Source organism: Onychostoma macrolepis, chromosome 15, assembly GCF_012432095.1.
Source record: "Onychostoma macrolepis isolate SWU-2019 chromosome 15, ASM1243209v1, whole genome shotgun sequence".
Classification (NCBI taxonomy): domain Eukaryota; kingdom Metazoa; phylum Chordata; class Actinopteri; order Cypriniformes; family Cyprinidae; genus Onychostoma; species Onychostoma macrolepis.
The window spans coordinates 31,751,828-31,763,336 of NC_081169.1; positions in this window are offsets into that span (position 1 = coordinate 31,751,828).

Sequence of the window (11,509 nt, forward strand, 5' to 3'; positions counted from 1 at the left end):
CCTGCCAAAAGTTTTTTTTTTTTTTTTTTACATTTCTGTCCCCCCTCTTTTCTGAAATGATGGCTACACCCCTATGTGTGCAGAAAACAGAGCACGAGTCTTCTTGTGCTTGAAAGTCATATTAAAATGCACACAAAGGAATCAATAAATTTTATAACAAGTAGACGATTCCTGACCTTAAGCATTCTGGAATTGGAATAGATTTTGGCTTCCCAAGCCTAGGTATGGGTTAACATGATAAATAAAATGCTCTTTTTTTCCCCGTCCTACCGAAAAATGTACCGGGAGTCCACCTTTGTTATTATTTCAATGTGATTTTAAACCATTCAAGTCAAGAAGACTCACGGGCTGTTTTCTGCTGCACACACATCCTTGTGTAAGTGTTTTTTAGCCTGCTGATTTTCATTCATAGTATTCAGCTAACAATGAAATATTTTGCAATACGATTATTATTATTTTTTTTTACCTTATTGGAATTTAAATTAGGAATTGACAAGAACTGGAATCATTACAATTCAAACTATGCCCAACCTTACACATACCCCACATTATTATTTTTTTTTACTGGCACCTTTCTATTCACACTGTTTTAAACCCTTTCTTTTCTTTTAAATAGGGATGCACCGATACCACTTTTCCAGTACTCGCCGATACCGATGCTTTTATTTTTGTATTTGCTAATACTGAGTACAGATATCGATATTTTCATTGCATTTGTAATTTTTTTTTAAATATTGGGTACAGAAACCAAAAGAGTATATATAATGTTAATTGGTTAACTTAATTTATCAAATAGATACAGTCAAACCAAAATTTATTCACACACCTTCAACATTTCCCACCTTATCACAGTTTATTCGCTATAGTTTATGGTAATAAAATATGACAAAAACTCATAGTTAAACTGTGTCAGAACAAATTCAGCTTGATAATGTCAGATAACTTTGATAGAAAGGTGTGTGATGGATTACAATCAACCAAAATTATTCAGACAGCTGTTAGTATGACAATATTTACACAACTATCAATACTTTGTCGGGCAACCCTTAGACTCAATGACAGCCTGTAGTCTCCTGGGCATGCTGTCAACCAGGTGCATGCAAACCTGAACTTACACTTACATAAATGAACTATAGTGTCCTGCACCCACTAGTAAAAAAATATCAAAAATTATATTTAGTCTCTGAATAATTTTTAGTTTGACTGTATAACCTTCGGTTATTTTCACACTTAATTATGCACATTAAATTACTTTCACTTTGTTTTGCTCTATGGTACATCATCTTTAATTTAATAGCATTAGAGCTGCTCCATTGCAGCGTCTTAGTACTGTAATCACGCGTTTTGCTGTAATAATGCTGGGAACCACTGGTTATAAATCTCTAACTGATATTTTCAGAAATAGAAGTCGCTTTTTCTTTTCCTCTGAAACATGCTGCGATTTATATTCCAAAGCCACTCATATAATGAAGAAACTCTCAAGAAGCAAGCAAAACACACAACACGTGCACGTATTTGTACTGGTGAGCGGGACAATACAGCCTAGTGCATTTCACACCGGCTGCTAGTTTCACTTTCGCCAGAAAGTCGTGTATGCTTAAGTTTGAAAATAAATGATGTTTATATTGAATGCCCCTATAAATTGTCTTATATTTACGATTTATTTTTAATTCAAATGATGCGTGCTATGTGAGCGAACATCAATAAAGATCACACAACAGAAGTGCGCGCGCTCGCTCGCGCTCTCTCTCTCTCTCCCTACCATTAAGTAACTTGTGAATTGTTTTGCTTACTTGTTTTTGACATATCTGACCGAACTACAAACTTTCCAGTGATGTCTGTGAGAAATTCTGCGCCGGTGTTGTGTCCATTTTCGACTCCCTGCCAAATTATTACCCCCTCGTTGAAATCGCTACCTGATTGCCTAATCCTAACCCCTCCCCCACACCTAACCCTAAACCTACCAATACTAGGGGGGTAATAATCTGGCAGGGGTCAGAATTCGGCACAACACCGGCACACACTCAATCCACTCATAGCTTTGCTTTTTAGCTCGGGCACATCAGCTATAAAGGCATTAATACTGAATGTTTAACATTATTCATTGCATACATCTGCTTTGTATAAGATTATGTGGTTGTTTTTAAGAAGGGCAAAAGCAAAGAAGGGTAAGTGAAGGTTTTTAAAGTAGGAATGCACCGGTATCGGGCCGATACTGAGCTCCTGTACTCGTACTTGTTAAAATGCCCCGATACCAAACGCCGATACCACACAGCATGTGATAAGTGCCATATTCAGACAAAGAAACAGGACAACAGAACAACAGGCAGCAGAATGGAGTTATTAGAGATTAAGGATGTCTGAATGTACTTTTCAAAATTAGTTATAAAACAGTTGCTCCTGGCAACAGGAATAGGTTGTTTAACATGGCGTCAAACATGACAATTTATGAGACTAATATTATGTTTTGCTCCAAAATCACTATATAATATCAACCGTGTTTGAAACAGTTAGCTTCTGTGGTTCCATGTTGCTTCTTATCACAGTGAGACAGAAAATATATTTTATAAAATTCTATATTGTGATACAAGCTATGTCAATTAGCATTGCATTGCAGTTGAGTGTTTATTGTCTTCCATGTTTCATCAGTCAAAGCATTTCTATTTGCATGTTATTCAGCAGCAGTGATATCTGATGCATTTGTCCATATAAGGGATTTCCTGGGTCTCACTTGTGAAACAGACATTACAGTGCATGCTCACATTCTCATTTTGGGTGAAAATAGAGAAATAATACTAAAGTACTTTGTAACGCAGTAACTTGAGTAGTTTTTCAGCAAACTACTTTTTTACTCTTACTTGAGTCATATTATTTTTCAGTACTTTTACTTGAATTCAAGTAAATTATTCCTTAAGTAGCAATACTTTTACTTAAGTACAATTTCTTAGTACTCTTTCCACCACTGCTGGCGAAGTTACTATATTAATATATATATATATATATGTGACCCTGGACCACAAAACCAGTCTTAAGTCGCTGGGGTATATTTGTAGCAATAGCCAAAAATACATTGTATGGGTCAAAATGATCGATTTTTCTTTTATGCCAAAAATCATTAGGATATTAAGTAAAGATCATGTTCCATGAAGATATTTTGTAAATTTCTTACCGTAAATGTATCAAAAGTTAATTTTTGATTAGTAATAATATGCATTGCTAAGAACTTCATTTAGACAACTTTAAAAGCGATTTTCTCAATATTTTTATTTTTTTGCACCCTCAGATTCCAGATTTTCAAATAGTTGCATCTCAGCCAAATATTGTCAGATCCTAACAAACCATACATCATTGGAATGCTTATTCATTCAGCTTTCAGATGATGTATAAATCTCAATTTTGAAAAATTGACACTTAAGACTGGTTTTGTCGTCCAGGTTTTGTCTATTATTAATATAGAAATATTAATAATAGAATATAATTAAAGAGTCTTAGAATCTTAAAGAGTCTATATATAGAATATAAAGAGTCTTCACAGCAATGAATAAATAAGTAAATTTGCGACTGATATTTGTGTGCTGTAATGGTCAGCTGGTAGAACTTTTGTCAAGCATTTTTGAGGTTCTGGGTTCTAATCCACCCTCATATAGTTTTTTTATTTATTTATTTTTTTCTCATTGAAACCAAATTCATCAGTGCTCATCAGTGATTGTATATCAAGAGCAAGTACACGTTTGTGTGCATTTTGTTTTGTGGTTTTACCAGAACAAAATGCTCGATCATCTGTGTGAAGATGCGCATTGTGCATGAGTGCCAAGAGAGAACTGATAACAGTGCCAACGAGCACTCGCCATAACGCATTCCAGCGATAGATCGCCTGTTATTTAACACAGACCAACGAATTTCTTATTGAATGGAGACGTTTCTTTTCTGCTGCAAGATGGTCATGCTCGCCTCTCGGAGAGGAATGCGGTTGCCGTGATTCCTGCGTGTTTGTGTGTGTGTTGGAGAGAGATGCGCGCAAAGAGAACTGTTCAATTTAATATAAGAAACTGATAAGATACTGATTTTAGTTGGTCTAAATTAAATAGGTTAGGCACAAATTTGCTTGTATGGGTTCCCTTCTAGACACGAGTGCTGTGTGTTTGTATGTGCTTCATAACCGTGCAGCCCAGGGGGCCCGTCATAATAGCCTGCACTGGGGCCCATCATTACTAAGTTACGCCATTGCCCGAAATAGTGTCATTCTCCTCAGGCCAGACAAAATCATCAGTTTAAATCTAAGCTACAGCAGAGTCAGATTATGCGTAGGACTCATCTGGTTCCTGTGGTCTTGTCCCGATGGCCATCTAGGAGACAGGGTCTTCACTGGGGATCAGTCTCTGGGGCTCATCTAGTTGTCCTGGTCTCCGCTGACATTCATGGCTGTAGAGGTCATCTCTAGGTGCTGATCCACCATCTGATCTGGATACAGTCTGGATCTGGGTGACTACAGTGGCCTCGCAATAAGAAAGAAACAGACTAATATTAGTGTAGATGCCATTCTTCTAATGATATAACAAGTATATCGGGTGTTTTGGGGAGTGTTCCCCGTTCCGGTTGACCTAATTAATGCAGCCTAACAATTCAACGGATTTGAATTATAGAAATGCGATAGTGTATTATGTGTAAGCCAGGTTAAAGAGATGGGTCTTTAATCTAGATTTAAACTGACAGAGTGTGTCTGCCTCCCGAACAGTGTTAGGTAGACTGTTCCAGAGTTTGGGTGCTAAATAGGAAAACAATCTCCCGCCCGCAGTTGATTTAGATATTCTAGGTATTATCAAATGGCCAGAGTTTTGAGATCGTAGTGGACGTGATGGACTATAGTATGATAAGAGCTCACTCAAATACTGAGGTGCCACACAATTCGGGGCCTTATAGGTAATTAGCAAGATCTTAAAATGTATACGATGTTTAATAGGGAGCCAGTGCAGTGTTGACAGAACCGGGCTAATGTGGTCTTACTTCCTGGTTCTAGTAAGAACTCTAGCTGATGCATTTTGAACCAGCTGGAATTTGTTTATTAAATGTGCAGAGCAACCACCCGATAAGCTTTACTATAATCTAGCCTTGAGCAATGTTCCCTCAAATTTTTTTTCTTGCTGAGCAAAACTTTTCTCTATTGGGTGGACATTTCGCCACCTGATCAAAAACATTCTTTATACCAGACCTGCACAGCGCACACAAAAAGTGTGTAACTTTTAACTTCAATGTGCTATTTATATTTGATTTGACCCTTGATGATGCACTGAATTATGCACATTTTAGGTTATCTGAGAAAACATTTTTACTGTACAATACACTGCCATTCAAAAGTTTGGGATCAGTAAAGTTTTTTAAAGAAGTTTCTTAGGCTCATCAAGGCTGTATCTATTTGATAAAAAATACTGAATATTATTTCACAAAATAATATTGTGAAATATTATTGCAATTTAAAATAAAAGTTTTCTATTCTAATCTAAGTTTTCTATTTTAATATACTTATTTTTTTTATGTTTATTTTTTTATGTTTATTTTTTTTATATGTTATATACTTATATTTTTACTTATATAATTTATTCCTGTGAAGCAAAGCTCAATTTTCAGTGTCACATGATCCTTCAGAAATCATTCTAATATGCCAATTTATAATCAGTGTTGGAAAAAGTTGTGCTTAATATTTTTTGGGACCTGTGATATTTTTCAGGATTCTTTGAGAATTAAGAAGTTAAAAATAACAGTGTTTATTCAAAATAGAAATTTTGTAAAAAACAAACAAAAGAAAAAACTACTATTTGGGCTCAGTATATGTTTTTCTTTCTTATTTATTTATTTATTTTATTAATACTTTTATTCAGCAAGGATGTGTGAAAAGTGATAGTAAAGACTTATATTTTATAAAATATTTATATTTTTAATTAATGCTGTTCTTTTCAACTTTTTATTAGCCTAATCAAAGAATCAAAGAAAAAAGGTTCCAAAAAATATTAAGCAGCATAACAGTTTCAACACTGATAATAAATCTGAATATTAGAATGATTTCTTCACATCCCTATGAAGTACAGTTTGCACAATACACCTGTGTGACTGTACAGGTGCTGGTCATATAATTAGAATATCATCAAAAAGTTGATTTATTTCACTAATTCCATTCAAAAAGTGAAACTTGCATATTATATTCATTCATTACACACAGACTGATATATTTCAAATGTTTATTTCTTTTAATTTTGATGATTAGAGCTTACAGCTCATGAAAGTCAAAAATCAGTATCTCAAAATATTAGAATATTACTTAAGACCAATACAAAGAAAGGATTTTTAGAAATCCTGGCCAACTGAAAAATGAAAAGTATGAGCATGTACAGCACTCAATACTTAGTTGGGGCTCCTTTTGCCTGAATTGCTGCAGCAATGCGGCGTGGCATGGAGTCGATCAGTCTGTGGCACTGCTCAGGTGTTATGAGAGCCCAGGTTGCTCTGATAGTGGCCTTCAGCTCATCTGCATTGTTGGGTCTGGTGTCTCTCATCTTCCTCTTGACAATACCTCACAGATTCTCTATGGGGTTCAGGTCAGGTTTGCTGGCCAATCAAGCACAGTAACACTATGGTCATTGAACCAGCTTTTGGTACCTTTGGCAGTGTGGGCAGGTGCCAAGTCCTGCTGGAAAATGAAATCAGCATCTCCATAAAGCTTGTCAACAGAAGGAAGCATGAAGTGCTCTAAAATTTCCTGGTAGATGGCTGCATTGACTGGACATCAGAAAACACAGTGGACCAACACCAGCAGATGACATGGCAGCCCAAATCATCACTGACTGTGGAAACTTCACACTGGACTTCAAGCGACATGGATTATGTGCCTCTCCACTCTTCCTTCAGACTCTGGGACCTTGATTTCCAAATGAAATGTAAAATTTACTTTCATCTGAAAAGAGGACTTTGGACCACTGAGCAACAGTCCAGTTATTTTTCTCCACAGCCCAGTTAAGATGCTTCTGACGTTGTCTCTGGTTCAGAAGTGGCTTGGTAGCCCTTTTCCTGAAGACGTCTGAGCGTGGTAACTCTTGATGCACTGACTCCAGCTTCAGTTCTCTCCTTGTGAAGCTCTCCCAAGTGTTTGAATCGGCTTTGCTTGACTGTATTCTCAAGCTTGCAGTCATCCCTGTTGCTTGCGCACCTTTTCCTACCCAAATTCTTCCTTCCAGTTAACTTTGCATTTAATATGATTTGATATAGCACTCTGTAAACAGCCACACCTTTCAGTAATGACCTTCTGTGACTTACCCTCTTTGTGGAGGGTGTCAATGTTCATCTTCTGGATCATTGCCAAGTCAGCAGTCTTCCCCATTATTGTGGTTTCAAAGAACAAGAGATACCCAGAATTTATACTGTAGGGATGGTCATTTATTCAAACTCAAATGTAAATATTCTAATATTTTGAGATACTGATTTTTGACTTTCATGAGCTGTAAGCTCTAATCATCAAAATTTAAAAGAAATAAACATTTGAAATATATCAGTCTGTGTGTAATGAATGAATATAATATACAAGTTTCACTTTTTGAATGGAATTAGTGAAATAAATCAACTTTTTGATGATATTCTAATTATATGACCAGCACCTGTAAGTGTCTCAGAGTTTTGTTACCTTCTGTGCCCATCATCCGCTATTTCCAGCACTTAATCAAGCCACTCTTCTTTAATACATGAGGATGTTTTATTTTCTCATGTTGAGCTATTTCGTCCACAACCATTAAAGTATTCGGTTTCTACAGCGACTCATTTGGCGCACATCATTCTCTTTCAGTGAAACCTGTAAACCGCATTCACTGGTTCTAAATCTATATTTAGATTTACCAGCTCTATAGCGGTTAACCCAAGCATTGCAAATCTTTAGTTTTTACTAGAATACAATCAAATGGCTTTCCCAACTAATTTTTGCGTGTGAGCGGTACATTATTTCTCTGCGCGGCAGCGGTGGAAGAAGTGTGCGGCTGCACGCGCAGCTTGGAGGGAACATTGGCCTCGAGGTCATGAACGCATGAATTAATGTTTCTGCATTTGACATTGAGCATAGGTCGTAATTTAGATATATTTTTAAGATGTGAAAGCTAACACCATGTTTCCTAATGATATCTCCCAAGGGTAACATGTAAAGCGTGAAAAGTAAGGGGCCTAGTACTGAGCCTTGAGGTACTCCATACTGCACTTGTGATTGGTATCATACCTCTTCATTCACTGCTACAAATTGATGGCGGTTAGATAAGTACGATTTGAACCATCTCAGTGCACTTCCTCTAATGTCAACATAATTTTCTAGTCTATTTAAAAGAATGTTGTGGTCGATAGTGTCAAACGCGGTGCTAAGATCCAGTAGCATTAATAGAGAGATACAACCATGATCAGATGATAAGAGCAGGTCGTTTGTAACTCTAAGGAGAGCAGTCTCAGTACTATTATATGGTCTAAAACCTGTCTGGAAATCCTCACATATAGCATTTTTCTCTACATCTAGCATAGTTGTGATGATACTACCTTTTCTAATATCTTTGACAGAAAAGGGAGATTTGAGATCGGTCTGTAATTGATTAATTCTTTGGGGTCAAGTTGTGGGGTTTTTTAATGAGAGGCTTAATAACAGCCAGTTTGAAGATTTATGGGACATATCCTAATGACAATGATGAGTTAATAATATTCAGAAGAGGATCTATTACTTCTGGAAGCCCCTCTTTTAGGAGCTTAGATGGAACAGGGTCTAACATACAGGTTGTTGGTTTAGATGATTTAACAAGTTTATACAATTATTCATTTCCAATAGAGGAGAATGAGTGGAATTGTTCCTCAGGGGATCTATAGCATACTATCTGATGTGATATTGTGGCTGACAGCTGCATGGTTACAATTTTATCTCTAATAGTTTTCATCTTGGAAGTAAAGTAGTTCATAAAGTCATTACTACTGTGCTGCTGGGTAATGTCTGCACCTGCTCGTGTTATATTTTTTGTTAATTTAGCCACTGTATTGAATAAATACCTGGGGTTGTGTTTGTTTTCTTCTAAAAGAGACGTAAAGTAAGCAGATCTAGCAGTTTTTAAGGCTTTCGTGTAGGAGAGAGTATTTTCCAGCCAAGCAATACTAAATAAGTAATACTCTAATTTTGTTTTTCTCCAGCTGCGCTCCATTTTCCGGGCTGCTCTCTTTAGGGCCCGAGTGTGCTCATTATACCATGGTGTTGGACTCTTTTCCTTAATCTTCCTTAAGCCTAAAGGAGCAACCGTATCTAAAGTGCTAGAAAAAAGAGAGTCCATAGTTTCTGTTACATCATCAAGTTGTTCTGAGCTATTGGACATGCTGAGGAACTGAGATAAGTCAGGAAGATTATTTATAAAGCAGTCTTTTGTGGTAGAAGTGATGGTTCTACCATATTTGTAACAAGGAGTTGGCTTTACAGCTTTAGCTATATGGAATATACACAAAACTAGATAATGATCTGAGATATCATCACTCTGCTGCAAAATTTCAACGCCACTGACATTAATTCCATATGACAGTATTAAATCTGGAGTATGATTTCAACAATGAGTAGGTCCTGACACGTGATATTTAACACCAATAGAGTTTATAATGTCTATAAATGCAGATCCCAACAAATCTTTTCCATTATCAACATAGATATTAAAATCACCAACAATTAGGACTTTATCTGCAACCAGCACTAACCCAGCTAACAGGGAACGTTCCCAGAACATTCACTAACGTTCTTTAAAAGTTGTGTTAATGTTAGTACAAAACGTTATTAAAATAATGTTTTTGGAACGTTCTTATAACGTTGTTAACGTTCTTGTAACGTTGATAGAAAACGTTCTTAGAACAACGTTCTTGGAACGTCTTTAGGACATGATTTGTACTTCATGGATGTTCTTATAATGTTGATAGAAAACGTTCTTAAATCAACGTTTTGGAACGCCTTTAGGACATGATTTGTACTTCATGGACGTTCTTATAATGTTGAGAGAAAACGTTCTTAGAACAATGTTCTTGGAACGCCTTTAGGACGTGATTTGTACTTAATGAACGTTCTCATAATGTTGATAGAAAACGTTCTTAAATCAACGTTCTTGGAATGTCTTTAGGACGTGATTTGTACTTAATGAACGTTCTCATAATGTTGATAGAAAACTTTCTTAAATCAACGTTTTGGAACGCCTTTAGGACGTGATTTGTACTTCATGGACGTTCTTATAATGTTGAGAGAAAACGTTCTTAAATCAACGTTCTTGGAAAGTCTTTAGGACGTTATTTGTACTTCATGGACGTTCTTATAATGTTGATAGAAAACGTTCTTAAATCAACGTTCTTGGAATGTCTTTAGGACGTGATTTGTACTTAATGAACGTTCTCATAATGTTGATAGAAAACGTTCTTAAATCAACGTTCTTGGAACGTCTTTAGGACGTTATTTGTACTTAATGAACGTTCTCATAATGTTGATAGAAAACGTTCTTAAATCAACGTTCTTGGAACGTCTTTAGGGCGTTATTTGTACTTAATGAACATTCTCATAATGTTGATAGAAAAGCGTTCTTAAATCAACGTTCTTGGAACGTCTTTAGGACGTTATTTGTACTTCATGAATGTTTTATAACGCTGATAGAAAAGCGTTCTTAAATCAACGTTCTTGGAAAGTCTTTAGGGCGTTATTTGTACTTCATGAACGTTCTCATAATGTTGAGAGAAAACGTTCTTAAATCAACGTTCTTGGAACGCCTTTAGACGTTATTTGTAATTCATGAACGTTCTCATAATGTTGAGAGAAAACGTTCTTAAATCAACGTTCTTGGAACGTCTTTAGACGTTATTTGTACTTCATGAACGTTCTCATAATGTTGAGAGAAAACGTTCTTAAATCAATGTTCTTGGAACGCGTCTTTAGGACGTTATTTGTAATTCATGAACGTTCTCATAATGTTGAGAGAAAACGTTCTTAAATTAATGTTCTTGGAACGCCTTTAGGACGTTATTTGTACTTCATGAACGTTCTCATAATGTTGATAGAAAACGTTCTTAAATCAACGTTCTTGGAACGCCTTTAGGACGTTATTTGTACTTAATGAACATTCTCATAATGTTGATAGAAAACGTTCTTAAATCAACGTTCTTGGAACGCCTTTAGGACGTTATTTGTAATTCATGAACGTTCTCATAATGTTGAGAGAAAACGTTCTTAAATCAACGTTCTTGGAACGTCTTTAGACGTTATTTGTACTTCATGAACGTTCTCATAATGTTGAGAGAAAACGTTCTTAAATCAACGTTCTTGGAACGTCTTTAGACGTTATTTGTAATTCATGAACGTTCTCATAATGTTGAGAGAAAACGTTCTTAAATTAATGTTCTTGGAACGTCTTTAGGACGTTATTTGTACTTCATGAACGTTCTCATAATGTTGATAGAAAATGTTCTTAAATCAACGTTCTTGGAAAGTCTT